The sequence below is a fragment of the Podarcis raffonei genome, chromosome 6 (assembly GCF_027172205.1).
Source record: "Podarcis raffonei isolate rPodRaf1 chromosome 6, rPodRaf1.pri, whole genome shotgun sequence".
In the NCBI taxonomy this organism is placed as follows: Eukaryota; Metazoa; Chordata; class Lepidosauria; order Squamata; family Lacertidae; genus Podarcis; species Podarcis raffonei.
The window spans coordinates 81,411,431-81,429,194 of NC_070607.1; the positions used below are offsets into that span (position 1 = coordinate 81,411,431).

General features: G+C 46.3%; 1 protein-coding gene across 2 annotated transcripts in view; it reads right to left on the reverse strand.

Moving 5' to 3' along the window:
- Window positions 1–17,095, reverse strand: part of RIPOR3 (RIPOR family member 3) — a 107,489-nt gene extending 90,394 nt beyond the window's left edge. The window contains exon 1 of one of the 2 annotated variants that reach the window (XM_053394248.1): window positions 16,747–17,095. The gene's annotated coding sequence lies outside the window, so the exon portion shown is untranslated. Of the gene's footprint in view, window positions 1–16,717 lie in introns of both variants that reach the window. The other variant, XM_053394247.1, reaches the window with a different exon arrangement.
- Between the last annotated feature and the right edge of the window lie 669 nt (window positions 17,096–17,764).

Below are 17,764 nucleotides of genomic sequence, written 5' to 3' on the forward strand. Positions count from 1 at the left end.
TAGTTTATAGGAAACATGCTTGAATGCAGCCAGGACAGCGAGACTATCAGGCCATTACGTAATAGATGGTGGATGTTTATCCTTCCAGGCTTGATGCACACATTTCTTAGTAAGGACTTACAAAATCCACTTCTGCCGTCTTGCTGTTAGCCCCCATACTATAGGAACATAATTTTAAAATCCATGAACATCTGCAATTATCAAGGATTTCCACCAGTACAATATTGTTATGGACAACAACTACAGTCCAAAAAATAATACAGTAGGTCACAACACAAGCCCATACCATATTCCTCAATGCGGCTTTTTCAGCATAACAACTCCAAGAACTACGTATATGTATTATTATTATTGTTGTTATTATTATTATTATTCCACCTTTTTCCCCAGATTGGGACTCAAGGCAGCTTAAAGATAAAATAGCAAAAGCCAAACAGATAGTCATTTTTAAAAATAATGAAGCACTAATAGAATTAAAATAATATAAAAATATATTTCTAAAAACACAGATAATGTAACTGCAAGAAGGTAGGGGAAATCACAGTGCCAGCCCTTTCCAGTCAGTTCCTAAAGGCCTCTTGGAATAAAAGGTCCTTGCCTGCCAGCAGAAGGAGGGAGCCAGTCTAACTTCTCTAGGAAAAGTCTGGGAGCAGATATGACAATGCCAAGCAGAAGACAAGGCTACACAAGGAGGGAACATACTGCTAGCATCACCATAACCTATTGCCAGCACTGAGCAGAGGGCAGGTCTGGCCACCCAGGCAAACGGTGTCTCTTATTCCCATAGGCATGAGTGGCAGGCATTCAGTAACATGGGAGAAAATGCAGCACTGTGCTCGGGGAGACAAAATAGAAAACCCTGCATCTAATTTGGCCCATGCGTCAGCATCATAGTGCTTATCTCTCTAGGGTTCGGTTATCCATGGTTCAATGCAGCGGGTCCTCCAAACCACAGCAGCCAATGGTTAGCACTTGATCTTCAAAGTGGAGTGGGAAACCCTCTCCAAACCATGGTTTTCAGTTCTGGGTTGAAGTGCTTTTTGTGGTTAGGAAAGTGACAGGAAAAAGCACTGGAATGTAGGGAATGAACAGGTGGTTAATGAGAAAACATATAAACACCCCACAAGTCAATCAGGATAAATGCTGGATGGACTCTCATTGTCATATAGCTACCCCGCAAGCAAATCAGAAGAAATGCTCAATAAAGACCTGAAATTGACCTCTGCATAAGCTTAGTGCAAGCAAATTAGGATATATGTTCAATAAACAGATCATGTGGAGGAGCCCAGTGTGTACTTAGGATTGCAAACTTCATTTACTTATTCCTTGTGTGGTCTACCAGCAGTTCTCTGGCAAACTAGGATGCCCAAGAATGGGAACTACTGGGTTAAAAAAGAGAGGCTTCCCTTAATTCAATATACATTCACTTTATATTACTAATAAGTTAACATTTGTCAGCATCAGAATCTGTCACAGTTCAGAGTACTCAACTACTTTGTTTGCTTTCAAAGAGACAGCCTTTATCTGCCGTTGCCACTAAGCCTGTTGTGAGTGAGTTAGAATAAATCAGTTCTGAAGAAATGAGCAGCTCTTTAGGAAAAAAATGTTTTAAAAAACTCCTCAGGATTTTAATAAAACTGTCTCTGGGGCATATAAATCACGTTCCTAATACAGTATATTTCAATTTCCAGGACTGTATGGAGAACCTTAAAATGTTAACAGATGTAGGAAAGTATCGTCCTCCTACACTCTCTTTCTCAAACACACATATACAGAAAGCTGAAATATGGCTGCAACATTTTGATTCGCCATTATTGGAGGGGTGGGTTGGAACTGGAAAAAGAGCTTTACTGTTTAGATTGTTTCTGTGGTAACACATCTGGTTGTGCAATCTTGAGCCAGGATGCTAACTATCTTGGAAGGCAGCAAATCATGTTGTTGTTGTTGTCAGCGAGAAGAATGTGAAGCACAGAGTGGAGATGCATCTGATCCGATAAGAGCTCTTCCACCATCGCGATCTCCACTCACAGCCACATGGAATATCTCTTCAGATACCCTTGCTTAGATATTTTTTTAAAAAAAATAATTGTGCAAACATATATACCATATCACAGCCTTTGGAATTTTTACACACTAGCTCTATTTAAAAAAACGACACAAACTTGGTTGTCGCCATTTCCACCTTGGTGTGAAATAAATTGACGACAGAAGCGCTTGCATGGCGTTATGACTGAGAAAACCCTGGATCTTCTCCTGATCGCGTGATGCCCTTAGCCAGAAACCAACCAACCGAAAACAGCTAGCAATCACACTTATCTTCCTGAAAAGTCTGCATAAATATTTATGCTTATTTATACAAATGTAGTACAAGTTAGATTCACTTTAGCACTAAATGCAGCGGCTATTAGCACGAAGGGGAGCTGGCTGCCAGTATGTGCTCCTTGGCCCGCCCCTCCCCTAGCAAGGAGCCAATAAAAAGCTCTTCTCTGGGGACCCTTCCCATCCAATCAGATCAGATCAGAAATTAACGTAAGTTGATTTCTTGTTCATTGAGCATTTCCTCCCATCTTCCATCAGAATTGCACTTCTGTTCCAGAGATAGTTCCTTTTCCAAAGTTCTGAAACCACACAATTTGGTGGTACATGGCAATATTGAGCTGGTCAGCCTCTATGGCCATGTGTCCTTGTGCTGCTGGCAATGACTGACCTGCCTGTGGTAGGTTAGACTGTGTAGTTCCAAAGGGCCCAGGATGGAAGGGATGTAGCAAGCTCCTAGGATAAAAATGGGAGGCCCAGTTCCCTAGCCACTTGTTTCTCTAGTACAGTGGTACCTCGGGTTACATATGCTTCAGGTTACATACGCTTCAGGTTACAGACTCCGCTAACCCAGAAATAGGACCTCGGGTTAAGAACTTTGCTTCAGGATGAGGACAGTAATTGTGCTCCGGTGGCGCAGCAGCAGCAGGAGGCCCCATTAGCTAAACTGGTGCTTCAGGTTAAGAACAGTTTCAGGTTAAGAACGGACCTCCGGAATGAATTAAGTACTTAACCCGAGGTACCACTGTACAAAAGATTATCCTTAACAATTCGTCAGTCTTGAGAGATGAGGATTCCCAAACGATGCACAAAACTCAGCCCGCACTCTATCACACTGTTCTGAAATCTTTGCGGTTTTAGCATATTTCCAGCAGAAGTGTCAAAACCTAGTGTTTGTAACCATCACTAAGTTCAAGGTCTCAGTGGCTGAGACAGAATTATTTTCTTCACTCTCCTCCCTAGAGTTACCATAGAAATTGTGACTGTAGACCTTCTGTCTTTAAAGCTGCACAGAAAGTTTCCAAAACAGAAAGCTCTGCTTTTGCAGAACTTAGTTGGCAATGGAAACAGATTTGGAGGGAAAATGGCACATCAAAAATAGATCTGCCTTTCCTTGTGCTACGGAAGACTCCAAGCATAATCCAATCTCACTGGGAGAACAGCAAATTCTCCTCTTGCCCATCGCACCGTTCATTTCAATCAGGCATGGTAGAATTAATGCCCAATGGGCTGTGCTCACCATCTCCGGAAATAGATTAAATCCTTCACACCCTAAAATATGCTTATTAAAAGAGTTGCTCCCTGAGGAACATTTGGCTGTTACCATCAGCTACTTTTCATTCCAAAGTTCAATGCGGGCCAAATTACAGCTTGATTAATTACATTCTGCCAGCTCATTTCCTCTTGGCCCTTGGTGAAAGTCATGTTTGTAATACATTAAACAGATACTATGCCTACACAATTCTGTCCACAGGTCTTCTTTTCAGTCCTTCCACAATCCCATTTCTCCAATAAGAGCATGTGATTAATTGCCTTCTAGTTGTCATTTTTCTATTCCAGATTCCTTGCCATACACCAGTCCTTGAAGGACTAGCAACGTTATGGTTCCCCAAAGATGCAAACGAGGAGCATCTACTGGCAAGGGATGTTGAGAACCAAAGACTACTATGTCTGAAAAACACATCTCTCAGTCTACTCCCAGTACTTCCATCCATCAAATTCCTCTTTAAAATGGTCTGCCTTTGTAATCCCTGTCTCAACTCAGACCCATCACTCAGCAAGGATTCCCTTGGGGACCTGATTGTTTTAAGGCTGGTGGGAAACTCTTCTCCATTCCTGCTATACTGCAGCCTGAGGTTATCAGAACGCTCAGAGCATGGCTGGATGGCGCCATTTTGGATACATAATAAATGGCACTCACAACCTGAACATCATAAATAGGAGGGATAATAATTCTTTTTTTATTATTATTAAGAGTTTCAAAATAACAATCAATGAAAAATACATCATCCTCATTCCCCCCCATTTCTCCCCTCCCCCTCCCCAAAAACCCCTCCCTCCCACCCCCCAGACTTCCCTCAGCTCCTCTCTCTGGTTTTTTAGCACGTTATTCTCTGCATGTTATAAAATTGTAAAGATCCTTAAGTCATCTATATATATGTTATCAATAAAAAGTTTGTGTACATTTATTCAAAACCTGCCATAATAATAATAATTCAATCCAATCTTAAGGGGGTGCACTCTGTTCTCCAGACAGTGGTTCAGTCCTCATTTATGTATTTTTGCAACACCCCACAACCCATTCACAGAGTTCAAGCTCTAGAATAAAGTTTGTGGCATCTAGTGCGAGAACTGAAAAGAAGAGTGGGAACTGTAATTTGTTAAAGGTGCTGGGAATTGTAACTTTGTGAGGCCAGCACGTTTAATGAATTACATCTCCCAGAATTCTTTGGGGGAAACCATGACTATTAAAGTGGAATAAGAGTGCTAGAAATGTATGGGGTGGATCTGACCAAAGACTGCACAGGAAACATGAGATCATTCGTATGGGTAAGACTGAGGAAAGAATGCCTCAAAGGTCAAATGCTAAGTATTCTTCTGCCTTTCTGAATTATACATGGAAAAGCAACCAGCATTGCAAACGTACCCAAGGGGGAAATGTGGCACGAAAATATGGGGCATCTGTCTATCCCAACCTTTTGAAAACAGCATTCTTTTCCTTGCGCATAATAATTGTGGACAGAATTTTTATCAAGGCTTTGATTGCATTGTGCCAGATAAAATGGGTTCATGGATTGGATGTAGCTTACAGGCCAGCAGTTGGTCTCCGTTTCCACCAGAGACGCCTCGCCAATCCTTTCTGGGAAGCTTCCTCGGGTGCACATTGTTGCACAACCTCCCAAGCAGCTTGTTCCACTAAAGACACTCTTTCTGACATTTAGCACAGTTCGATCTCTTCTGCAGTTCCAAACATTGTTGTCATGTCCTCACTTGACTTGAAGGAATGGAGCTGCTGCGGAGGAAAGCTTTGGGCGAGCCAAGCACTTCCTTGGCCACTACAAGTGATGGATGGAATTCCAACTCAAGAAGGTAGTAGATCTGGGAAGGGGCGTGGCTCAGTGGTAGAGAAGCTGCTTTGCATGCAGAAGGTCCCAGGTTCAATCCCCAGCATCTCCAGGTTGGGTTGGGAATATCCTCAGTCTGAAACCCTGGAGAACTGCTGCTACTCAGAATGGATAATGATGAGTGGGATGTGCCAAGTGTTTGACTCATTATAAGGCACAGATGGCATGGGACACCCAAAACATTGCTTCAATTTATGGCTTCTCAGCACCTATCATTCCTCATTGAACATCCAGATCAAGAAGCAAGGCAGACAAATAAATTGGGAGGAAAGGGCATTCAGAAGTACAGTGGTACCTCGGGTTACATACGCTTCAGGTTACATATGCTTCAGGTTACAGACTCCGCTAACCCAGAAATAGTACCTCGGGTTAAGAACTTTGCTTCAGGATGAGAATAGAAATCGTGCTCTGGTGGCGCGACGGCAGCGGGAAGCCCCATTAGCTAAAGTGGTGCTTCAGGTTAAGAACAGTTTCAGATTAAGAATGGACCTCCGGAACGAATTAAGTTCTTAACCCGAGGCACCACTGTACTCAGAGCTCAATAAAGAATGGGCAAAATTTATAATTTATCTAGGAGACCATTGTAAGCGGATAAAAACATTAGCAGGATTCTAATAACACTTGTAATGTAGCAAGTATCATGGACAATATGGTGAGATATAAGATATGGATTCTGAAATAATATGCAGTTGAAAAAGTTGACAATAGGACCACATGGAGGGGAGGGAAATCTGTAAATATGGATATGTATTTTGTATTGTTATAATTCTTCACTTGTAAAATCAAATAAAAATTGTTTCAAAAAGAAGAAGTGCTCAACAGTCTTTTGTACTAAAATAACGCCTTTTAAAAAATTATTGCAAAAAAGAAACAATAAATAGATAATATCAATGTTTCTTTTTTTTAAAAAACAACAAAAACACCACTCCCAGCAATTACAGTAACAATAAGAATATTCCATTAGTCCTGATTTAAACATATAAATCAATGGAGGTGGTCCTTATAAGCCATGTGTTCAAATATATGTGTTTTAATGTACAGTGGTACCTCGGGTTAAATACTTAATTCGTTCCGGAGGTCCGTTCTTAACCTGAAACTGTTCTTAACCTGAAGCACCACTTTAGCTAATGGGGCATCCTGTTGCCGCTGCGCTGCCGGAGCACAATTTCTGTTCTCATCCTGAAGCAAAGTTCTTAACCTGAAGCACTATTTCTGGGTTAGCGGAGTGTGTAACCTGAAGCGTATGTAACCTGAAGCATATGTAACCCGAGATACCACTGTACTAAAATAGTGTGGTAAATAGAGAGAAAAATTTTGGTTAACATAAAGTAAAGAAAGGCACCTGACATCATCGTGGCATCAGATAACAGACAGGTGGTAGTCCCCACCTGCCTGCTGAAGCTGTCCTATGGGGTTAGGATAGGGGAGATAAAGATCTGGCCCACTGGGCCAAAAAGTTCCCCACCCCTGCTCCAAGACAGAGCTGGAAATGGCACAAAGGTTTGCTTCTGATATGATTTGGTGTGTTTAAGAAATAGCAGATAAACTTGCCAAGTCACCTTCAAAAATGAGACTTCCCACCCCACCCCAAATCTTAGTTTCATCACTGAAATGAAAGAAGTTACACAAGGCCTCAGTGAAAACTAGGGACCGTGGAAATATATGGTTGGGTCCACATTTTTTTTGCAAGCCTATCTGATTTGTACTTTCCAAAAGACTACGGTGGTTGAAATGTTGCTTTCCTTCAAAACTAGCGCTTCTCTGGCATTTTCAAAGTAGTTCTCCAGCCAAAAAATGTTTACGAAAAGGCATATGTTAGGGCACGTGCATAAAATTGCATTATGTTCATGAAAATAGCATACAAAAATGCAGAATGTTGGGGAAATTGCTTGCAAAAATGTCTACACTGGGCAAAATTGCACAAAGAAATGTGTATACAATCGTACCTTGGAAGTCGAACAGAATCGATTCCTAAAGTCCATTCAACTTCCAAAACGTTTGAAAACCAAAGTGCAGCTTCTGATTGGCTACAGGAGGCTTCTGATTGGCTGCAGGAAGCTTCCTCAGCCAATCAGAAGCTGCAGAAGCCCCGTCAGACGTTCGGCTTCCAAAAATAGTTCAAAAACCGTAACACTCACTTCTGGGTTTTGATCATTCGGAAGCCAATTTGTTCGGAAGCCAAGGCGTTCGAGATCCAAGGTATAGTGGTACCTCGGGTTAAATACTTAATTCGTTCTGGAGGTCCGTTCTTAACCTGAAACTGTTCTTAACCTGAAACACCGCTTTAGCTAATGGGGCCTCCTGCTGCCGCCATGCCGCCGGAACACGATTTCTGTTCTCATCCTGAAGCAAAGTTCTTAACCTGAAGCACTATTTCTGGGTTAGTGGAGTCTGTAACCTGAAGCGTATGTAACCTGAAGCATATGTAACCCGAGGTACCACTGTACAACTGTATTAGGAGAAATGCTGTTGCGTTTTCAGAAGGACATTTTTAAATTTAATAAAAATACAAACCGATATGAAAATATGGCAAACAGAACAATAGATTGGAACAATTAGAAATTTCAGAGAAAGTTAAATTGACAGATTCATCCACGCCAACTAAAAGCCAGATTTCAGGAGAGAAATCCTGAAAATGCCTTCAAAACTGGAAACATCCAAAATCTTAAATCTTCAAGATAGCCACATGCGGTGTGAAAATGAGGCAGGTTGACAACAGAATTTTCATGTGCAGAGTGAGGAATACGAGCAGAATTTTTTCACTGCAACACATTTCTGCTTTGGCACAGAGCGAAGCTATACATGATAACTAGGCCTGTCACCCAATTAACAATACCATATTCAATTAACTGTGTCAGTTTTATACCACAAGCGTATACATGTCTACTCAGAAGTACCTTTACTTTTGATGGGATTTACTCCGAGGCAAGCTGGTGAGTGTGTGCTACTAGTTTGGGTTGCCATGCGTATGGAATTTCCAGGACATTGCCGGGATTTGGTCGTCGGAAACAGTGTCCGGGCGGAAATCGATGGAATATCTGGGAAAATCTGGCCGTATTGCAGCTCAAACTGCATCAGATGGGATGCGGGCGGCGGAAACTGCAGCTGCATCGGTGGCGGAAGAGCTGCAGCCTCTCCGGTCCTGCCTGGGCCTTCCCCTGCAACATGGCTTGAGCAGCTGTTGGGGTCTGCTGCTGCTGCTGGGGAAGGTTGCGGAGCAATGAGCCTCCCTGCCCGGGCCCAATCCTGGGTTCCACCTTGCTGGTGGCTGCTTGGAGACTGAAGGCCTAAGAGAAAAGTTGGCTCCACAGCAGAGCCCGCTCAGCACCCCCCAGTCTCACACACCCAGCACCAGCAAGCAGCAGCCTCGCACAAACAGGGTCCTAGCAAACCACATGGCCAGAGCAAGCACTGGAAATGGGGGAATATTTTTTTCACTTGGCTGCGACAGCCGCGTCAAGGGTAGGTCTGTCCGAGAGGGCCGTTTTCAAAATACAGCAGTCACTGTGTACAGGAGAGCAGCCTTACCCTATTAAATCCGCATGAATTTGCCAATGAATGAAAGCAGATCACCGAAGGAGGGAAAACATGCTTTGTTTTAATATATGACACAAACATGTATCGCAGCAGACACTATCCTAGAAGATCTATTCCCTCCTGCGTGCAAAAGAAAAGGAGCATACCTAAAATGGCACAAACCACTTGCATTTAGGAAGTTTCCTCTCTCTCTAATTTCCAAATTTGACACCCTATTCAATTAATCAATCAATCAATCAATCAATCAATGTGCATGTTTGGATCGCAAAGTAAGTAGCAATGTATTTTGGTAACAAGCAATGCACCTCTTGACCACACAAATCACCTGCATTTAAAGTAGCAGCTTTAGACACATGCTCTGATATCATTGTTGGTGGCATCTGTAACAATTCAATTTTTGGTGCCATGTTCATTCTTTTGCATACTCCTGCATAAGAAACCCTTGAACAAGAGGCCAGCTGGCCTCCCTAAAGAGAGCCAATAGATTGCAGCCAGTAAAAGTGTTGTTCTTGGTGAAAGAAAAATTGTATCTGAAACCCAGTTCAGACACGAAGCTCTGAAGATGACATTGGGCCAGTAATTCTGTCATAGTGCAATTTTAAATGTGTTAACTCAGAAGTGCCATTTATCCAATGGGACATGTTCCTAATTAAATGGGTAGGGTAAATTGGGATAGCCTACAGATTTGCAGCCCTGATCTCCTGAGAGTTGCAAGCACTGTATACAGAAAGAATAAGTCATAATCTGAGAAGCCCAAGCATCAAAGAGAGAGGGGGACATCCTCTGTAGAGATAAGGGAAAGCGTTCAAGACCTAAACATCATCACCTAGGGATATTGCAGAGTGGTCAACACAGAGTTTGTTCACATGGCTGAGTCCTGGAAGACCTGCTCCCTGCCTTGCAGGCCATTTCCCACCTTGCCTGGGAGGACGGGGCCTGGACTGACTCCAGCTACAAAAGCTGAGGCTGCAGACCAGACACTGAGGCTGGGGTATTGTTTAGGGGGGTTGGGGTGTGAGTTGTTGCTGTTATTTATATTAATTTTGTGTATATTTTAGATCTTACTATGATTTACTGTTGCAATTTGGTTGCACTCTTTTCGATGTTTTATTTAATGTATTTAGAATTACTTTTGTTATGTTTGTAATTATGTGATTTTTTTCATGCTGCAAACCACCATGTGCATGGTTTTAACTATGGAAAGGTGGCATATAAATAAAATGTTTTACAGTGGTACCTCAGGTTACATACGCTTCAGGTTACATACGCTTCAGGTTACATACGCTTCAGGTTACAGACTCCGCTAACCCAGAAATAGTGCTTCAGATCAAGAGATTTGCTTCAGGATGAGAACAGAAATTGTGCTCTGGCGGTGCGGCAGCAGGAGGCCCCATTAGCTAAAGTGGTGCTTCAGGTTAAGAACAGTTTCAGGTTAAGTATGGACCTCCGGAATGAATTAAGTACTTAACCCGAGGTACCACTGTATGTATGTCCGTACTTCAATTTTCACATAATGCAGGGCTTTATATATGGTCAATTCAGGTTTTATATAGGGCAGGGTTATCAAAAGCGCTATTTATAGAGAGACTTTGAAACAACACAACTCCAGTAAAACGTAGCTGGGCTGCGACCCAAAAACCACAAACAGCACTAAAAGCAAATAACGCACAATCATTACATAGTCCTAGAAAGTATAACAAAAACAAAACATAACTAAGGGAGATATAACTGTTATCTCCACAATGCAGTTTCAGGATGAGAAGATCAGGACCGGCCCTATCATTAGGCAGAGTCATAGGCATCAACTTGAACAAAATCTTGTGGGGCCCACTAGCCCACCCACACTTCTTCCCTCTATCCCAGAACTTCTATGAAGCACACCTTCCTCTGCCATGCACAACTGGACACAGGACTCCTCTCGCCCCCACCGCCTGTTCACCTCTCGTCCTACGCCCATGTGCAATAAGTTTCTTCCCCCTCCCCTCCCATCTCCTATTGCCACCTGCTCTCCTCTCCTACTAGCCTGCCTGCCTGCCTCTCCCCAGTTGCCCCAGCTCAGACACATTCAGAAATACAGTCAAACCTCGATTGTCAAGTGTAATTTGTCCCGAAAGCTCGTTCGGCTTCCGAAAGGTTCGACAAGTGAGGTGTGGCTTGTGACTGGTTGCAGGAGCTTCCTGCACACAGGCAGAAGCCACGACGGACATTTGGCTTCCAAAAAGTGTTCAAAAACCGGAGAATTTACTTCCGGGTTTTCGGCGTTCAGGAGCTGAAATGTTCCAAAACTGAGGCGTTTGGGAGCCGAGGTTTGACTGTAGCATCAAAAGTCAGGAGGCAAGCTAGGAAAAGAGGGCAGCGCCCAGCTGAGAGGTGCCCACTTCAAGCAGTTGGTTTTGGATGTCATGGAAGGGCAGCAAATTGTTATCCAATTTATTATTGTTGCATTTCTATTCCCAGGGAACGGAAGAGGTGCTTTTGGGATTTATTGCCTCAGGTACCAAAATAACTTGACTGGCCTTGGGTATTATTTGCAGTCCTGCCATGGGCCATCCCTGACAGGAACAGGTAAGTTGCTGGATTACTTGCAATAGATTGGCAGGAGTTTCTATGGACTGTTTAACGAAAGCAACAAAATGGGATTCTGTTACCTAAACTGGGCGATTAGAATCTCTGATCTTTACTCGATCCAATGTACCGGTATGTTTATATTTGAATGGCAGTCATCCTATTGGTGTTGTTCATTGGGTGCAGTAGGCAATTGGCTTCCCTGTCCCCCAGGGAGCATTTGGCTCTGTTGACATCCCAACATCCTTTTGCATCTGGCCCTGTGACATCCTGAGCAGGGGGTTGTGTGGGGTAGATTCTCAAAAGGTGCGCAGAAATGAAGATTTCATAGCCCAAGGCAGTTTGAAGATCATTGTTCTTCAAGGACCCTTGAACGCACAACACTCCGCCCTCCAGCATCCTCTGGGAGCAGAGTTGAGGACGTATCGTTCGACATCTAAGTGCCTCAGAGAATTATCTTTGAAAAATGTTGGACCCAGAAGTCTTCATTTGCATGCACATACCGTACAAGACACCATTTCTCAGAGTGGTGGGAAGCTTTCCAACATTCAGGACTCTTTATGCTTCCAATTTTATGCCTGCATGAAAGATAACAGATAGCTCTCTAGCATTTTTGGTACCTATGCAATAAAACGGCTCCTCTCATTCTCTCACCAAGCAATGGTGTCCAATGAGTCTCTCCCCCACCCCATCTGATATTGGCGCTTTTCCCCATTGTGTGGCATCCTTCCTGAGCCAGAATTTAGCAGCTTTGCTCCAGTTTGTAGATTAAAATGGAAAAGAAAGTATTTTCCCACACGGCTGGTTTTGGCCCATTGTCACTTCTTCCACAAAATTCTGTCAAACAGCTGTAAGTTAAGAACCTCTCTGACTCATCAGTTTCATCAAGGGACTTTTATCTGTGTGCTTTCCCTTCCCACCCTTTGGAATTCCAGAAACCACATGGCACATAGACAGCAGCTGAGACCAAGAGAGGGCACAAGTCTGGGCAGTCCAGGACCTCCATACACACTGCCCAGGCTTCTGCCCTGGAAAGGTCACCTCCAACGCGGGAGGCCGCAGTTACGAGTTAATGGTCTCTGCAGCACCAGCAGGCGCTGTGATTCTCCAGCGGTTTGACTTCACCCCGGAGGTGCACGCCATTGTCTCTTGATGAGACCAATAGTGAGTCCAGTCAAAAGAAGGCAGTTTCTGCACGTGTTGTAGAGGGAAGTGAGGAGCAGATGGGTCTCATCAACCTGGGAAGATAGGCCACCTAGGAGAAGGAAAACTCCTATCCTAAATCTCCATTGACTTGCAGGATAACTTCGGGAGAAGAAAAGGCTAAGAAGAAAACCCTCCACAAATCTAGAGTCCCTAAGATGGTTGGACAGCACCTTGTATGCCTCCTTCCAGCAACTCCTGCAGCCAAGCTGGTGCCAAACATAGTGTTCTGCTTTCCTTTGGACCACATCAGTGAGGCTGAGAAGGTGGGTCTTGTCATCTGGGCAACCTGGGACCTCCTCCATGCACACTGCCCAGGCTTGCATTCTGGAAAGGTCACTAGACACAGTGCTCCAAACACAGTGGTTTGGCTTCACCCCCAGAGGCGCAGTCCCTTGTCTCTTGAGACAGGCTGACGCCAACAAATGTTCTTATGTTGTTATCTGCCTCTGCCTGCTGCTACTGCAGGATCTCTTGTGCCCACACTGAAAGTTTGCATCTCCTCTTCCAGATTCTTGTGCCTGACCCCACACTCACCACTGTGGACATTCCCCACAGTTTGAGAACTTCTGCTATACAAGTATTACACAGTTAAGCCAGCACATCTGTAGGCACTTGCTTCTTCTACGCCTCATTGAAGTGGATCTGTCTCTCTGGGCACTTGCAGACTGTCAGTGTTTTCGGGTGAATTTCAATCACTTGCCAGCAAACTCAGTTTGTGCAATTATGCTTGACGGGTTGGTCTTGCGGAACAAACCCACGTCCCCAAAAGATCAGGCTTTTTGCCATAAGGAAAGTGATGGGAAGCTGTACGTGAAAGTGTGGAGTAACACTTGCCTTGACACAATGTCATTATCAAACACAAACGAAACACAATGAACGCTCATTAAATAGCTAACATGGTCTAATCTCCCGGCAAACAAATCAGGATGAATGTTCAATGAACAGGTCATGTGGAAGCAACCTCTGTTTTCAGTCTATCCCACGCATTCCTTCAAAGACAATGGATGTTAGATTATGCTGGAGGGCTCTGTTTTCTAGGAGGAAGCTAAGATAGGTTATGATCATAGTAGAACCTGTGTTGTGTGGTAGTCCAGAATGCTGGACTTAGGGCCTGGGATACCCAGAGTGGTTATCTACTGAGTCCTGTCAATGCAAGGGTTTCTGCTTTTGCAATGAGATGTTCTTCCTGCCAGAACCCACCTTGTGCATAATTATTATTATTATTATTATTATTTATTATTTATACCCGGCGGCTTCCATAGAAACAAAAAATACACTAAAATATCACACGTTAAAAACTTCCGTGAACAGGGCTGCCTTAAGATGTCTTCTGAATGTCAAGTAGTTGTTTATCGCTTTGACATCTGCTGGAAGGGTTTTCCACAGGGCGGGCGCCACTACCGAGAAGGCCCTCTGCCTGGTTCCCTGTAGCTTTGCTTCTCGCAATGAGGGAACCACCAGAAGGCCCTCGGCGCTGGACCTCAGCGTCCGGGCAGAACGATGGGGGTGGAGACGCTCCTTCAGGTATATTGGACCGAGGCCGTTTAGGGCTTTAAAGGTCAGCACCAACACTTTGAATTGTGCTCGGAAACGTACTGGGAGCCAATGTAGGTCTTTCAAGACTGGTGTTATATGGTCTCGGCGGCTGCTCCCAGTCACCAGTCTAGCTGCCGCATTCTGGATTAGTTGTAGTTTCCGAGTCACCTTCAAAGGTAGCCCCACGTAGAGCGCATTGCAGTAGTCCAAGTGGGAGATAACCAGAGCATGCACCACTCTGGCGAGACAGTCCGCAGGCAGATAGGGTCTCAGCCTACGTACCAGATGGAGCTGGTAAACAGCTGCCCTGGACACAGATTTGACCTGTGCCTCCATGGACAGCTGTGAGTCCAAAATGACTCCCAGGCTGCGCACCTGGTCCTTCAGGGGCACAGTTACCCCATTCAGGACCAGGGAATCCTCCACACCTGCCTGTCTCCTGTCCCCCCAAAACAGTACTTCTGTCTTGTCAGGATTCAACCTCAATCTGTTAGCCGCCATCCATCCTCCAACTGCCTCCAGACACTCACACAGGACCTTCACCGCCTTCACTGGTTCTGATTTAAAAGAGTGGTAGAGCTGGGTATCATCCGCATACTGATGAACACCCAGCCCAAACCATCACACCCTCCCCAAATCTGCTCAAGGGGCTTGGAGGAGCCCTCGGTGCAGGAGGAGGAGATGGGGAGAACATCCCATTGCACAAGCAGAAATCCTTGCACTGCTAGTGTGTTCACCTTAGTGCTACAACGGACAATCCCCATGCAGCCATAAAGTTGCGGACTAATCGCATTTTTCTCAGCCTAGCCACATGGTTGTCGCGAGGATAAAACACGGCAGTGGGACACCAGTTTGAGCTCCTTGCAGGAAAGGCAGGCTATGAAAGTAATCATAAATTCATAGGCACATAATATAGGGTTGCCATATTTCAGAAAGTTAAAATCCAGGTACAAAAGTTGAGCTTTTTAAAGTTTTGCCCAAAGTTGTTGAGTCTGGGAAAATCCAGGCAACACTAATGTTGGCAGCATCTCTGAAGGGCATCTTGCACAATCCCCTGGTTAATGCAGAAATCTGCAGTACCCTGGAGTCTTTTTAAACACCTCCAATGAGGGAGAGTCCACACCCTCCTGTTGTGTAGCTCAGTGGCACCCAGAAGGCTACAGGTTCAATCCCAGCATAGAATCACAGAGTCGAAAGGGACCAGGAGGGTCATTTAGTCCAACCCCCCACAGTGCCAGAATCCCCAGGTAGGGCTGAGAGAGCCTTTGCCAGTCAGCGTAGACAATACTGAACTAGACTGGCCAACGGTCTGACACAGTATAAGGCAGCCTCTTAGATTCCTATTCTTCTGACACAGCTCTTGCCAGTGGTCCATCAGGGTGAATAAGATGCTGTCACACAAGCCCCAGTTTGCCCCAACCTACATACCTGCCTTCTTACCTACAACCAGTCCAGGGAGGTCTTACTGCCTGCCAACCTCTCCTTCCATCCCCTCCATCTCAGTGTTACCACTCTTCAGCGGGGAGGAGGATGGGGGGGGGGACAAAGCTGGGATTCTTGGCTCTGCCTAGCATTGGCTCTGGTCCCACCCACTGTTCGGGCTCCCTGTCTTCCAGTCCCAATGGGCACCAGCTACTCCTGTCCCAATAGGAAGATACCAGCGATGCTTAGTCAGAATATGCGCCCTTGACATTTCCACCCATTCATTCTACTCCTGCTTTCTAGAGATCACCAGGCACATTCTGCTGCATGGTAGCCTGGTCGACTCATGTTGGACTGACACCTAGATTTGATGATTTGAAGTGCCACAGATTCATTATGTCCTTGAGCAACTCACTTAGCTACTGTTCCCCACCCTTAAAATGGGAACGCGGTAATTACCGACCTGAGAGCAAACAGGATGAAGATTATAAAGTGCCCTGGGTACTTCTAGCATAATAATAAGTATATTTGTTAGGGTTCCCATGAACCGGTACATTCCTTATGGGTGGCTCAGCACACCCAGGAAGTCAGGACACCTAGAGTTAAATAATGGGGAGAAGTGGGGGAGATGTGTGGCGAAATTATTTGCCTGGTTCCTGGGAAGCAAGTCCCAGGTGTTCAGCAGGGCGAACCCTTTAGTCCTAAGGCAGAAGAGAGGCGTTTGCCGGACCAATCGCGAGTTATATGGAGCTTCTCGTCCGGCCGAAAAGAGCCCTCATAGCATGCCCTGGAAACATCCCACGGAAAAACCCTTTACCGGCTGCCTGCGGACCTCCTGCAAACGCTCTCCTACGCGGACCTCTAGCTCTCCAGACTCTACTATGGCACCTTTCTCCATACAGGTGCCCAGCCGGGTCTCCTCTAGGTGAGGCGCCAGTCTCCAAACACCAGCACCCTCGACGTCTGGGCATTGACGCCCCCCTTGACCGCCCCCCCCGTCCGCCACAGACCTTTGCTACATCTCCTCCGGGGATCGCACCTGGGCGGCGGGTGGGCTTCTGCCGCGGCGTCCGTGCGTCCGCCCGGGCAGCCGAGCTGTCGAGCCTCCGGTGCGCGTCCAGCGCGGTGCCTTGACGCCGCCCGCTCTCCTTCCCTCCCTTCTCGGCGTTGGGGATGTGCCCGCTGCCCGTCTCCCCGGCAGCTCCTCCTCGCCGTCGGCGGCTGTTGCTGCCTGCGAGGTCCCGATAGGGGCCGCCTTATCGCGGGCGCCACCTTCGCCGTCTGGGCGCGCGCGTGCCACCACCGGGACGGGGCGCCTCTTCCAGGAAGACGCGCGCAGCGGCGGCGGCGGCGGCGGCGGCCTGCGAGGAGGATCGCCTCCCGCGTCCTCCTCCCCACCCCCTGCTGCCTGACTGCTTCTCTTCTCTTCTCTTCTCTTCTCCTCCCTCTCCCCTTCCACCACGACCCTCCCTCCCTCCCGCCCGTGCCCGCAAGGGGGTGGGGGGCGTCGAGGACTGGAAATGGAGGCGCCTCCGACGCATGCTGCGATCGCCAGCCCTTCTTCGGCTCGTATTCGCCGGGGAGCACCTCACACCGCCCGCCCCCTCCCCCCTGGCCGGCTACGAGCGAGCGAAAAAGGCCAAACACAACCTTGCAGGGGAGGGTCCTGGGAGGAGGGGCAGGCAAAGGAAGGTAAAGGGGAAACTGAAAGTTTTTCCCTCTCCAGCGCCCTAGGCTAGGGTACCGGTAGTTCACACGTACACGTGCACACCCTGCTGGAGGGCGAGTGGGCAGAGGCATATCCAGGCTCCCTTGCGCCCTTGTGCAAAGAGCTGGAGTGGCGCCTCTGCCCCCTCCGCGTCCCTTGCGCTCCTCCACCAAAGCGGCCAAAGGAGCCTGCGTGCCTCGTCCGGCTACCCAGAACAGCAGGGAGTAGCCCAGGAGCGCGTGGACGAGCGGTCCGGCCTCTAGTCGCTCCAAGCTGCAGTGAAGGGGGGCAATTTTTGCACCACTTGGGTCTGCACCCTTGGTGGAGGCCAACCTAACCAACCCCTAGG